A 15,491-nucleotide genomic window follows, 5' to 3' on the forward strand; every position below is an offset into this window, starting at 1 on the left:
TACAGTTAGTGAGTGCATACATTTTTCATACTGGCCTCCCGTGGGAAACGAACCCACAACCCTGGCGTTGCAAACGCCATGCTCTACCAACTGAGCTACACGGGGGGCCAGTGTGCTATAGTGCTATATGCTATAGGGACCCAAACTGGTTCGAAAATTTTTAACTAGAGTTACAGTTGAAGTCGGAAGTACATTTAAACTCAGTTTTTCCCCAATTCCTGACATTTAATCCTAGTGAAAATTCCATGTCTTAGGTCAGTTAGGATCACCACTTAATTTTAAGAATGTGAAATGTCAGAATAATAGTAGAGAGAATGATTTATTTCAGCTTTTATTTATTTCATCACATTCCCAGTGGGTCAGAAGTTTACATACACTCAATTAGTATTTGGTAGCATTGCCTTTAAATTGTTAAACTTGTGTCAAACATTTCGGGTAGCCTTCCACAAGCTTCCCACAATAAATTGGGTGAATTTGTGTTACTGCGTGGTGTGTTGTGTTACTGCGTGGTGTTGTGTTGTGTTACTGCGTGGTGTTGTGTTGTGTTACTAAGTGGTGTTGTGGTGTGTTACTAAGTGGTGTTGTGGTGTGTTACTAAGTGGTGTTGTGGTGTGTTACTAAGTGGTGTTGTGGTGTGTTACTGTGTGGTGTTGTGGTGTGTTACTGCATGGTGTTGTGTTGTGTTACTGCATGGTGTTGTGTTGTGTTACTGCGTGGTGTTGTGGTGTATTACTGTGTGGTGTTGTGGTATGTTACTGCGTAGTGTTGTGTTACTGCGTGGTGTTGTGGTGTGTTACTGCATGGTGTTGTGGTGTGTTACTGCGTGGTGTTGTGGTGTGCTACTGCGTGGTGTTGTGTTGTGTTACTGTGTGGTGTTGTGTTGTGTTACTGCGTGGTGTTGTGGTGTGTTACTGCGTGGTGTTGTGGTGTGTTACTAAGTGGTGTTGTGGTGTGTTACTGCGTGGTGTTGTGGTGTGTTACTGCATGGTGTTGTGGAGTGGTCCTGCATGGTGTTGTGGTGTGTTACTGCGTGGTGTTGTCGTGTGTTACTGTGTGGTGTTGTGGTGTGGTCCTGCATGGTGTTGTGGTGTGTTACTACGTGGTGTTGTGGTGTGTTACTGTGTGGTTTTGTGGTGTGTTACTGCGTGGTGTTGTGGTGAGTTACTGCGTGGTGTGGTGGTGTGTTACTGCGTGGTGTTGTGGTGTGTTACTGTGTGGTGTTGTGGTGTGCTACTGCGTGGTGTTGTGTTGTGTTACTGTGTGGTGTTGTGTTACTAAGTGGTGTTGTGGTGTGTTACTGCGTGGTGTTGTGGTGTGTTACTGCGTGGTGTTGTGGTGTGTCACTGTGTGGTTTTGTGGTGTGTTACTGCGTGGTGTTGTGGTGAGTTACTGCGTGGTGTGGTGGTGTGTTACTGCGTTGTGTTATTGCATGCAGAGGCCACACACACAGCTGGTCGGGATTACTCCTCTGCCATGCCATGTCGGGGAGGAGAGCTAACGTTAGCAACCGACCGGTGTGCACCGAGCAGACATAGATTCCCCATGAGAGCCACCGGACAATGAAGGTCTCAGCAAACAGAAGACATAAAGGAGCATCCCTCGTTCACAAAAGAACACACGTTAGGCCTCCATTCTACCCAGCTTGTTGCCAAGATGATCCATCTCTGCCCTCCGTAGCCCATCTGCACCATGATCTGCTAATTCGCTAATCCTATAGTCATGAATAAAGGCGGGTATTTCTCAATCTTCACCGCTGCATGGAAGGCCGACAAAATCTGGATTAGTTTGCGGGAGAAATGTAGTTGTCTAATTAATTTGCATTGAATAAAGACAGGAGACATGCGTAAGAGCATTAGCAGAGCGAAACAAGGAATCCGGCTTTGCCTAATTTCTTGTTTGGGGAACGCTGGTTTTATCATCTATATCCCAGACTGTTGGTCATTAACTACACACACACACACACCTCATTCCCCCCTTCGATCAGTGTGGATCCTGATCCAAGCCTCCATCCCACCAGTGCCCATTCTCCATTCATTATTTATCAGTGTTGTAAATGGGCACAGATGCCAGCGTGCACAGGCATGATGGCTTTTTCAGCACCCAGGTTTCAGCGGGCTGGCCAAGAGCCGAGAGAGGGAGGACAGGACAGAGAGGGAATGTGAGAGAGGATAGAGGGAAGGAGGGAGGGAGGAAGATTGGCATACATTTACAGTTGGATGGATGGATGGTTTTTCTACAGTTGAAGTCGGTAGTTTACATACACCTTAGCCAAAAACATTTAAACTCAGTTTTTCACAATTCCTGACATTTAATCCTAGTAAAAATGCCCTGTCTTAGGTCAGTTAGGATCACCACTTTATTTTAAGAATGTGAAATTTCAGAATAATAGTAGAGAGAATTATTTATTTCAGCTTATTTCTTTCATCACATTCCCAGTGGGTCAGAAGTTTACATACACTCAATTAGTATTTGGTAGCATTGCCTTTACATTGTTTAACTTGGGTCAAACGTTTCGGGTAGCCTTCCACAAGCTTCCCACAATAAGTTGGGTGAATTTTGGCCCATTCCTCCTGACAGAGCTGGTGTAACTGAGTCAGGTTTGTAGGCATCCTTTCTCGCACACACTTTTTCAGTTCTGCCCACAAATGTTCTATAGGATTGAGATCAGGGCTTTGTGATGGCCACTCCAATACCTTGACTTTTTTGTCCTTAAGCCATTTTGCCACAACTTTGGAAGTATGCTTGGGGTCATTGTCCATTTGGAAGACCATTTGCGACCAAGCTTTAACTTCCTGACTGATGTCTTGAGATGTTGCTTCAATATATCCACATACTTTTCCTTCCTCATGATGCCATCTATTTTGTGAAGTGCACCAGTCCCTCCTGCAGCAAAGCACCCCCGCAGCATGATGCTGCCACCCCAGTGCTTCAGGGTTGGGATGGTGTTGTTTGGCTTGCAAGGAACCACCTTTTTCCTCCAAACATAACGATGGTCATTATGGCCAAACAGTTCTATTTTTGTTTCATCAGACCAGAGGACATTTCTCCAAAAAGTAAGATATTTGTCCCCATGTGCAGTTGCAAACCGTAGTCTGGCTTTTTTATGGCGGTTTTGGAGCAGTGGCTTCTTCCTTGCTGAGCGGCCTTTCAGGTTATGTTGATATAAGACTTGTTTTACTGTGGATATAGATCCTTTTGTACCTGTTTCCTCTTCACAAGGTCCTTTGCTGTTGTTCTGGGATTGATTTATACTTTTCGCACCAAAGTACGTTCATCTCTAGGAGACAGAACACGTCTCTTTCCTGAGCGGTATGACGGCTGCGTGGTCCCATGGTGTTTATACTTGCGTACTATTGTTTGTACAGATGAACGTGGTACCTTCAGGCGTTTGGAAATTGTTCCCAAGAATGACCCAGACTTGTGGAGGTCTACAATAATTTTTCTGAGGTCTTGGCTGATATCTTTGGATTTTCTCATGATGTCAAGCAAAGAGGCACTCAGTCTGAAGGTAAGCCTTGAAATACATCCACAGGTACACCTCCAACTTACTCAAATTATGTCAATTAGCCTATCAGAAGCTTCTAAAGCCATGACATCATTTCCTGGAATTTTCCAAGCTTGACTAAAGGCACAGTCAACTTAGTGTATGTAAACTTCTGACCCACTGGAATTGTGAAACAGTGAATTATAAGTGAAATAATCTGTCTGTAAACAATTGTTGGACAAATTACTTGTGTCATGCACAAAGTAGATGTCCTAACCGACTTGCCAAAACTATAGTTTGTTAACAAGAAGTTTGTGGAGTGGTTGAGTGTATGTAAACTTCCAACTATAACTGTATATGCCTTTTTCAGGCAATGCCTTGTCTTAAAGCTTCTGAAATCATTACTATAGTGAGAAAATCTAAACTATATCCATTGCAATCATTTAATTCATGCATTTTATGCAGTCTTTCACCGTCATTTCTCATTGTGTGTCCCTATCAGGTGACATGTTTAGTGGTTAGTTCAAAGTTAGCCATGGTTAGTTCAAAGTTAGACATGATTAGTTCAAAGCATTGGCGAACTGTGACTATAGGACCTAGGCCTTCAGAGGGACCAAGAATCTTCCAATACGTTGTATCAAACAAAAACATCCAGAATATAACAGAAAACATAGCATCACTTAATGCGCCCGACATTATATATTCTGTAGTCGGACCATTCTAGTTCTAGTGAAGGAAGAGCAATGCTTTTTGATGACATTATGAATGAATCAAACAGGCTTGGCCGCGCTTCGGGCTGCCGAACACACAGAGACAGAACCGGCATGGACACAACATGACACACAGCATAAAATAATGCACTGTTTACACAACCTATGGCAGCCAACACCACGATCACCAATAGCGACAACAACAGTGTCACATGAAAGGTGACAGGCTCATGGTGCTGAAAGGACAGCGACTGTAATACCAGTGCACTCCATGGCGCTGAAGGAGAGACAGTTTTGGTGAAACACAGACACGGCTGACAGACAAGAGACAGCAGTCACACACAGCATCAAATAATGTTAAAGAATAAGCAGCCCATTCACTCCAGTAGGCCCCATGAAATCAGAACAATACAAAAGCACAACCATTTCATGTCCAAAATGAAATGAACAAACCAGCCATTACTTCCCATTGCAAATATATTTGATCGCATTCATCACACTAACCGGTCTAAAGTTTAAATGCAACAATGTTTCCGTCATTATTTTCAAAGAAATAGCTAACAGCAAGCGAGCTGCAACAAAAAAACAGTACCACTCGCCAGATTATAATTTGTAAACAAAGTTTGAAATGTAATCTTGAAAATGGTGAAGATAATGAATTAGTAACAACATCCACCTTGAAGTTGATAACAGCTGATGCAGCCGCCTTCACCATTGTCACTCTACTACAACACAAATCCAAGATGGCGTAGCAGTGCGGTCGTGTATTCTGTAGTGTGCTCGTGTAAATAGCCTGTTTTTTTGTTTTTTGTCTTTTTCGTATATATTTCTCAATCTCACTTTTCATCCTTCAACTAAATATACTTTCCTGCAACCCGCCTCACCCAATGTGGAACGGATTCTATTATTTCTTATACCTTTTTATCTAGAACCGGCGGAAACTAGCCAGCTAGCCAGCTGCTATTAGCCACCGTTAGCCACCGTTAGCAGTTTTCACCATTGTCCGCGGCCTGCACTACCTACCAGCCAGCTCTAGCCTGGACAATTATCGGCCAGTCTGCACAGTGCGCTATTGACCCAGAACATATCGGATTTTCTGCCGGAATCACTGAATCACTGGACCTTAACACCGGATCATCGCAACTAGCTAGCTGCAACCGAATGGATGTTGTTGTTTGCTAATCACCACTGTCCCAAAGCTAGCACCAGTTAGCCTTGAGCTATCCTCGAGCCAGGCCCATCTCCCGACTATCTACCTCTCTGTCAACCGGACGGGACCTCCTAGTGTCGACACGGAGCCTCGCCGATCCATCATGACTGGTCTGCCGACGTAATCGCCTGATGTGGTTTCAACAGGCTTCCCATTGCGATGACCACGAAGATCCATCTGCTAGCCCCGGCCCGCTAGCACACGCAATCAACAGCCGTGCCTCCTGCTCGCCTGTGCCATAGCAGCCATCGAACTTGCTCCCGGACTCACCTATTGCTGTTCACTAGACCTTATGATCACTCAGCTACACAGCTGATGCCTGCTGGACTGTTCCTTTACACCGTACCCCATCCTGTTTATCTGTTTCGCCTCAGCACAAACCTTTGTCACCATTACCAGTTGTTGTCTTAGCTCTCTCGAATAACACCTGTGATTGCTTTATGCCTCTCTCCCATGTCAATATGCCTTGCCTATTGCTGTTTCGGTTAGTTCTTATTATACAATTTCACTGTAGAGCCCCCAGTCCCGCTCAACCTGCCTCAGATAGCTCCTTTGTCCCACCCCACACACACGCGGAGACCGGCTCAATCGGTGCCTCCAGTGATGCTATGTCTATATCGTTTCCCAACGCTTAGGTTTACCTCCACTGTACTCATATCCTTCCATATCCTTGTCTGTACATAATGCCCTGAATCTATTCTACAACGCCCGGAAATCTGCCCCTTTTATTCTCTGTACCCAACGCAGTAGAAGACCAGTTCTTAAACCCTTTAGCCGTATCCTTATTCTACTCCTCCTCTGTTCCTCTGGTGATGTAGAGGTTAACCCAGGCCCTGTAGCCCCAGTATCACTCCTACCCCCCAGGCGCTATCATTTGTTGACTTCTGTAACCGTAAAAGCCTTGGTTTGCATGTTAACATCAGAAGCCTCCTCCCTAAGTTTGAGTTATTCACTGCGTTAGCACACTCCGCCAACCCTGATGTTCTAGCAGTGTCTGAATCCTGGCTTAGTAAGGCCACCAAATATTCAGAAATGTCCATCCCCAACTACAGAATTTTCAGTCTAGATAGAACTGCCAAAGGGGGCAGAGTTGCAATCTACTGTAGAGATATCACACTATCCAGGTCTCTGCCCAAACAGTTTGAGCTTCTATTTCTAAAAATCCACCTTTCCAGAAATAAGTCTCTCACTGTTGCCGCTTGCTACAGACCCCCCTCAGCCCCCAGCTGTGCCTTGGACACCATATGTGAATTGATTGCCCCCAATCTATCTTCAGAGTTCGTACTGCTTGGTGATCTAAACTGGGATATGCTTAACACCCCGACCGTCCTACAATCTAAACTAGATGCCCTCAATCTCACACAAATTATCAAGGAACCTACCAGGTACAACCCTAAATCCGTAAACATGGGCACCCTCATAGATATCATCCTGACTAATTTACCCTCTAAATACACCTCCGCTGTCTTCAACCAGGATCTCAGCGATCACTGCCTCATTGCCTGCGTCCGTAATGGGTCCGCGGTCAAAAGACCACCCCTCATCACTGTCAAACGCTCCCTAAAACACTTCAGCGAGCAGGCCTTTCTAATTGACCTGGCCCGGGTATCCTGGATGGATGTTGACCTCATTCCGTCAGTAGATGCCTGGTTGTTCTTTAAAAGTGCTTTCCTCTCCATCTTAAATAAGCATGCCCCAATCAAAAAGTTCAGAACTAAAAACAGATATAGCCCCTGGTTCACCCCACACTTGACTGCCCTTGACCAGCACAAAAACATCCTGTGGCGTACTGCATTAGCATCGAACAGCCCCCGCGATATGCAACTTTTCAGGGAAGTCAGAAACAAATATACACAATCAGTTAGGAAAGCAAAGGCTAGCTTTTTCAAACAGAAATGTGCATCCTGTAGCACTAACTCCAAAAAGTTTTGGGACACTGTACGATAATCGAGAATTTCAATAAGCATTTTGCTATGGCTGGCCATGCTTTCCACCTGGCTACCCCTACCCCGGCCACCAGCTCTGCACCCTCCGCTGCAACTTGCCCATGCCCCCCCCCGCGCTTCTCCTTCACCCAAATTCAGATAGTCGATGTTCTGAAAGAGCTGCAAAATCTGGATCCCTACAAATCAGCTGGGCTAGACAATCTGGACTCTTCCTTTCTAAAATTAGCCGCCAAGATTGTAGCAACCCCTGTTACTAGCCTGTTCAACCTCTCTTTCGTATCATCTGAGATCCCCAGAGATTGGAAAGCTGCCGCAGTCATCCCCCTCTTCAAAGGGGGTGACACTCTAGATCCAAACTGTTACAGACCTATATCCATCCTGCCCTGCCTTTCGAAAGTATTTGAAAGCCAAGTTAACAAACATATCACCGACCATTTCGAATCTCACCGTACCTTCTCCGCTATGCAATCTGGTTTCCGAGCTGGTCATGGGTGCACCTCAGCCACGTTCAAGGTCCTAAACGATATTAGAACCACGATCGATAAAAGACAGTACTGTGCAGCCGTCTTCATCGACCTGGCCAAGGCTTTCGACTCTGTCAATCACCGCATTCTTATTGGCAGACTAAATAGCCTTGATTTCTCAAATGACTGCCTCGCCTGGTTCACCAACTACTTCTCAGATAGAGTTCAATGTGTCAAATCGGAGGGCCTGTTGTCTGGACCTCTGGCAGTCTCTATGGGGGTGCCACAGGATTCAATTCTCGGGCCGACTCTATTCTCTGTGTATATCAATGATGTCGCTCTTGCTGCTGGTGACTCTCAGATCCACCTCTACGCAGACGACACCATTTTGTATACATCTGGCCCTTCATTGGACACTGTGTTAACAAACCTCCAAACAAGCTTCAATGCCATACAACACTCCTTCCGTAGCCTCCAACTGCTCTTAAACGCTAGTAAAACTAAATGCATGCTCTTCAATCGAACGCTGCTTGCACCCGCCCGACTAGAATCACTATTCTCGGCGGGTCTGACTTAGAATATGTGGACAACTACAAATACCTAGGTGTCTGGTTAGACCGTAAACTCTCCTTCCAGATTCACATTAAGCATCTCCAATCCAAAGTTAAATCTAGAATCGGCGTCCTATTTCGCAACAAAGCCTCCTTCACTCATGCTGCCAAACATGCCCTCGTAAAACTGACTATCCTACCGATCCTTGACTTCGGCGATGTCATTTACAAAATAGCCTCCAACACTCTACTCAGCAAATTGGATGTAGTCTATCACAGTGCCATCCGTTTTGTCACCAAAGCCCCATATACTACCCACCATTGTGACCTGTACGCTCTTGTTGGCTGGCCCTCACTACATATTCGTCGCCAATCCCACTGGCTCCAGGTCATCTATAAATCTCTGCTAGGCAAATCCCTGCCTTATCTTAGCTCATTGGTCACCATAGCAACACTCACCCGTAGTATGCGCTCCAGCAGGTATATTTCACTGGTCATCCCCAAAGCCAACACCTCCTTTGGCCGCCATTCCTTCCAGTTCTCTGCTGCTAATGACTGGAACGAACTGCAAAAATCTCTGAAGCTGGAGACTCTTATCTCCCTCACTAACTTTAAGCATCAGTTGTCAAAGCAGCTTACCGATCACTGCACCTGTACACAGCCCATCTGTAATTAGCCCACCCAACTACCTCATCCCCATATTGTTATTTATTTTGCTAATTTGCACTCCAGTATCTCTATTTGCACATCATCTTCTGCACATCTATCACTCCAGTGTTAATACTAAATTGTAATTATTTTGCACTATGGCCTATTTATTGCCTTACCTCCAAAACTTACTACATTTGCACACACTATATATAGATTTTCTATTGTGTTATTGACTGTATGTTTTGTTTATCCCATGTGTAACTCTGTGTTGTTGTTGTTTTTATCGCACTGCTTTGCTTTATCTTGGCCAGGTCGCAGTTGTAAATGAGAACTTGTTCTCAACTGGCCTACCTGGTTAAATAAAGTTGAAATAAAAAATTAATAAAAGGGTAGCTAACATTGACACTCTGCTACAACACAAGGTAGCTAACATTGTCACACTCCTACAACACAAGATAGCTAACGGTACTTACTTGCACAGGTTCACCACAAGGGTGTGTATTGTCACCCCTTCTTTTCATTCTCTATACCAATGACTGTCAGAGTGCCCATGACCACCGCCATCTTGTGAAGTTTGCTGATGACACAGTACTCTAAGGCCCAGCCCACCAGGACTTCATTGACTGGTGTGACAGTGCGCTGCTGGAGTTGAATGTCTCCAAGACGAAGGAAATGGTTGTCGACTTCAGGAGGAAGACCCCCAGGATGGACCAGGAGATCATCCATGGTGGGCAGGTGAACCAGTATAAATATATTGGTACCATCTTTGACAACACCCTGAAGTTTGAAAAAAAAAAAAAGACGCCATCATCAAAAAAAGCTTACCAGAGACAATACTTCTTAGGAAACTGAATTAATTCAGTGTCAACAAATCGATATTGCAAACTTTTTACAGTTCTTTCATTGAGAGCGCTCTGTGTTTTTCCTTCGTATGCTGGTTCACATCCCTTTCTGTCAAGAACCGCCTCCAAGCCATTGTGAACACCTGCTGTAAGATCACCGGGGTGCATCTCAAAAGTCTGCCTTCATTTTTTGAGCAGGAGGCTAGGAGGAAGGCCTATTACACCCTGGGGGACAGCACCCATGTCCTAAACCCACAGTTCCAACTATTCCCCCTTGGACGCCACCTGCTCTGTCTCAAGTGGTCCACCAATAGGCGCAAGGCCTCGTTTGTGCTCGATGCCATCTGCCTGGTTAACAGGATAATTAAGGAAGAACTCGGGACTATTCTAGAGATAGTTTAGCCCTGCAATTAATTAAGAACTGTGAATACCATTAACTTTTAGTTTCTTAAATTGCACTGTGCACCCTTTGCTGATGCCTTAATAAGTGTTTATTTTTTCATTATTTTATACCGTTAGTGTGTGTTTGTCCTGTCTGAAGTATCCTGTTACCCCTTGGGGATGGATTCATTTTTTATTGTATTGTATACTAGCATTAGCGTGGAAAAACTACTGCTTGCGACACTGAATATTTTCTCTTGCGTTCTTCTACTGGCAAACTACAACCTATTAGTGTATTGCCGCCACCTAATGTTTGCTGTTTACCAGCCTACTATTCTGTATTATGAATTCATTACCTCTTGCGCTCTCAGTAGTGGCGTGTCTCGAAGGCCTAGACATTCACAAATTATTATTTTTTAAACGGACCCACCCATTGCAGGTCTAAAATGTGATTGGATCATTCCACGGTCACTCCAAAATTCTGCTCTAATACAGTTGAATGGCAGAGGCCTTCTGTCCAGCTTCTAAAGGCCTAGCCAATGGCTGGCTGAGATAGATTTTTCTACACAGAGACCACCAAAGAAAATCCTGATTGGATAAGGTTTTCTATTCAGTATTAACCCTTCTCTTTCCAACACAAACTGAAGAGATGAAATCAGAAAATTATTACAATTATTGTAAAAATGAAATAGAAATTAAAACACAATTTAATTTAAAGAATAAACACTACCGGTCAAAAGTTTTAGAACACCTACTCATTCAAGGGTTTTTCTTTATTTTTACTATTTTCTACATTGCAGAATAATAGTGAAGACATCAAAACTATGAAATAACACATATGGAATCATGTAGTAACCAAAAACGTGTTAAACAAATTAAAATATATTTTACATGTTAGATTCTTCAAATAGCCACCCTTTGCCTTGATGACAGCTTTGCACACTCTTGGCATTCTCTCAACCAGCTTCACCTGGAATGCTTTTCCAAGAGTCTTGAAGGAGTTCCCACATATGCTGAGCACTTGTTGGCTGCTTTTCCTTCACTCTGAGGTCCGACTCATCCCAAACCATCTCAATTGGGTTGATGCCGGGGGATTGTGGAGGCCAGGTCATCTGATGCAGCACTCCATCACTCTCCTTCTTGGTAAAATAGCGCTTACACAGCCTGGAGGTGTGTTGGGTCATTGTCCTGTTGAAAAACAAATAATAGTCCCACTAAGCCCAAATCAGATGGAATGGCATATCGCTGCAGAATGCTGTGGTAGCCATGCTGGATAAGTGTGAATTCTTGAATTCTTAACACATCACAGTGTCACCAGCAAAACACCCCCACACCATAACACCTCCTTTTCCATGCTTTAAGGTGGAAAATACACATGCGGAGATCAGACCAAAGGACACATTTCCACTGGTCTAATGTCCATTCCTCGTGTTTCTCGGCCCAAGCAAATATCTTATTCTTATTGGTGTCCTTTAGTAGTAGTTTCTTTGCAGCAATTCGACCATGAAGCCCTGATTCACGCAGTCTCCTCTGAACAGGTGATGTTGAGATGTGTCTGTTACTTGAACTCTGTGAAGCATTTATTTGGGCTGCAATTTCTGAGGCTGGTAAACCTAATGAACTTATCCTCTGCAGCAGAGGTAACTCTGGATCTTCCATTCCTGTGGCGGTCCTCATAAGAGCCAGTTTCAGCATAGCGCTTGATGGTTTTTGCGACTGCACTTGAAGAAACCTTCAAAGTTCTTGAAATTTTGACTGACCATGTCTTAAAGTAATGATGGACTGTCATTTCTCTTTGCTTATTTGAGCTGTTCTTGCCATAATATGGACTTGGTCTTTTACCAAATAGGGCTATCTTCTGTATACCCCCATTTTTATAAATCTAAATCTGGTTCCCCACTTGTTCAAAGTTAGCCAGAGTGAGTTCAAAGTTAGCCAGAGTTTGATCAAAGTTAGCCAGAGTTTGATCAAAGTTAGCCAGAGTTGGTTCAAAGTTTTCCAGGGTTAGTTCAAAGTTAGCCAGAGTTAATTAAAATGTTTGCCAGAGTTAGTTCAAACTTAGTCACGGTTACTTAAAAGTAAGGCAGAGTCAGTTAAAACTTAGTTGGTTAAAAGTATGTCAGACTTAGTTAAAAGTTAGCCAGAGTTAGTTCAACAGTGTGGTCCTTTGTAGCTCAGTTGGTAGAGCATGGTGCTTGTAAAGCCAGGGTGGTGTGTTCGATTCCTGGGACCACCCACATGTAAAATGTATGCATGCATGACTGTAAGTTGCTTTGGATAAAAGCGTCTACTAAATGGCATATATTATTAGTCATGGTTGGTTAGCTTGCTGACACAAGCTATTAATACAGTGAGGGAAAAAAGTATTTGATCCCCTGCTGATTTTGTACGTTTGCCCACTGACAACGACATGATCAGTCTATATATTTAATGGTAGGTTTATTTGAACAGTGAGAGACAGAATAACAACAAAAAAATCCAGAAAAACGCATATCAAAAATGTTATAAATTGATTTGCATTTTAATGAAGGAAATAAGTATTTGACCCCTCTGCAAAACATGACTTAGTACTTGGCCACCAGGTTTGCACATATCTCAGGAGGGATTTTGTCCCACTCCTCTTTGCAGATCATCTCCAAGTCATTAAGGTTTTGAGGCTGACGTTTGGCAACTCAAACCTTCAGCTCCCTCCACAGATTTTCTATGGGATTAAGGTCTGGAGACTGACTAGGCCACGGCAGGATCTTAATGTGCTTCTTCTTGAGCCACACCTTTGTTGCCTTGGCCGTGTGTTTTGGGTCATTGTCATGCTGGAATACCCATCCACGACCCATTTTCAATGCCCTGGCTGAGGGAAGGAGGTTCTCACCCAAGATTTGACGGTACATGGCCCCGTCCATCGTCCCTTTGATGCGGTGAAGTTGTCCTGTCCCCTTAGCAGAAAAGCACCCCCAAAGCATAATGTTTCCACCTCCATGTTTGACGGTGGGGATGGTGTTCTTGGGGTCATAGGCAGCATTCCTCCACATCCAAACACGGCGAGTTGAGTTGATGCCAAAGAGCTCGATTTTGGTCTCATCTGACCACAACACTTTCACCCAGTTCTCCTCTGAATCATTCAGATGTTCATTGGCAAACTTCAGACGGCCCTGTATATGTGCTTTCTTGAGCAGGGGGACCTTGTGGGCACTGCATGATTTCAGTCCTTCACGGCGTTGTGTGTTACCAATTGTTTTCTTGGTGACTATGGTCCCAGCTGCCTTGAGATCATTGACAATATCCTCCCGTGTAGTTCTGGGCTGATTCCTCACCATTCTCATGAACTCCACGAGGTGAGATTTTGCATGGAACCCCAGGCCGAGGGAGATTGACAGTTCTTTTGTGTTTCTTCCATTTGCGAATAATCGCACCAACTGTTGTCACCTTCTCACCAAGCTGTTTGGCGATGGTCTTGTAGCCCATTCCAGCCTTGTGTAGGTCTACAATCTTGTCCCTGACATCCTGGGAGAGCTCTTTGGTCTTGGCCATGGTGGAGAGTTTGGAATCTGATTGATTAATTGCTTCTGTGGACAGGTGTCTTTTATACAGGTAACAAGCTGAGATTAGGAGCACTCCCTTTAAGAGTGTGCTCCTAATCTCAGCTCGTTACCTGTATAAAATACACCTGGGAGCCAGAAATATTTCTGATTGAGAGGGGGTCAAATACTTATTTCCCTCATTAAAATGCAAATCAATTTATAACATTTTTGACATGCATTTTTCTGGATTTTTTTGTTGTTATTCTGTCTCTCACTGCTCAAATAAACCTACCATTAAAATTATAGACTGATCATGTCTTTGTCAGTGGGCAAACGTACAAAATCAGCAGGGGATCAAATACTTTTTTCCCTCACTGTATCTTAATCTGGCTCAAGGATCAGTAGTTCATATTTACCAATAAGGGAATTATTTTTACCACCTGTTATGTCATGTCTATACAGTAAAGTAAGCATTGTGACTGTCAAACACTTAAAAACTCTCACAGATTTTATACCACATTTGAGTTAAGTGGATAAGGCCACACTTGTCTCATACACTGCTGTTGTGTTGGCTCAGTCTCAAACAGTTTGGACCAGGCACACAGTTACGAGAGTAAGATTAGATTCATTTCTATTGCTACTCTCATACCCTGCTGTGCTGTTGTTGTGTGTCCAGTCTCGTTCAGCCTGCTCCACCTCATGGCAGGCTACATCGACTAGGTCCAGGCGGAGCACCGGAGATGAGGCACTTCATTTTTATTTTATTTCACCTTTATTGAATCTGGTAAGCCAGTTGAGAACAAGTTCTCATTTACAACTGCGACCTGGCCAAGATAAAGCAAAGCAGTGCGATAACAACAACAACACAGAGTTACATATGGGGTAAACAAAACACAAAGTCAAAAATACAACAGAATATATATATACAGTGTGTGCGAATGTAGTAAGTTATGGAGGTAAGGCAATGAATATGCCATAGTGCAAAATAGTTACAATTTCGTATTAACACTGGAACGATAGATGTGCAAAAGATGATGTGCAAATAGAGATACTGGGGTGCAAATTAGCAAAATAAATAATATGGGGATGAGGTAGTTGATCGGTAAGCTGCTGTGACAACTGACGCTTAAAGTTAGTGAGGGAGATAAGAGTCTCCAGCTTCAGAGATTTTTGCAGTTCGTTCCAGTCATTGGCAGCAGAGAACTGGAAGGAATGGCGGCCAAAGGAGGTGTTGGCTTTGGGGATGACCAGTGAGATATACCTGCTGGAGCGCAGACTTCGGGTGGGTGTTGCTATGGTGACCAGTGGGCTAAGATAAGACGGGGATTTGCCTAGCAGTGATTTATAGATGACCTGGAGCCAGTGGGTTTGGCGACGAATATGTAGTGAGGGCCAGCCAACAAGAGCGTACAGGTCACAATGGTGGGTAGTATATGGGCTTTGGTGACAAAACTGATGGCACTGTGATAGACTACATCCAATTTGCTGAGTAGAGTGTTGGAGGCTATTTTGTAAATGACATCGCCGAAGTCAAGGATCGGTAGGATAGTCAGTTTTACGAGGGCATGTTTGGCAGCATGAGTGAAGGAGGCTTTGTTGCGAAATAGGAAGCCGATTCTAGATCTAACTTTTGATTGGAGATGCTTAATGTGAGTCTGGAAGGAGAGTTTACAGTCTAACCAGACACCTAGGTATTTGTTGTTGTCCACATATTCTAGGTCGGATTTTTGACTT

This window comes from Coregonus clupeaformis, chromosome 11, assembly GCF_020615455.1.
Source record: "Coregonus clupeaformis isolate EN_2021a chromosome 11, ASM2061545v1, whole genome shotgun sequence".
Lineage (NCBI taxonomy): Eukaryota > Metazoa > Chordata > Actinopteri > Salmoniformes > Salmonidae > Coregonus > Coregonus clupeaformis.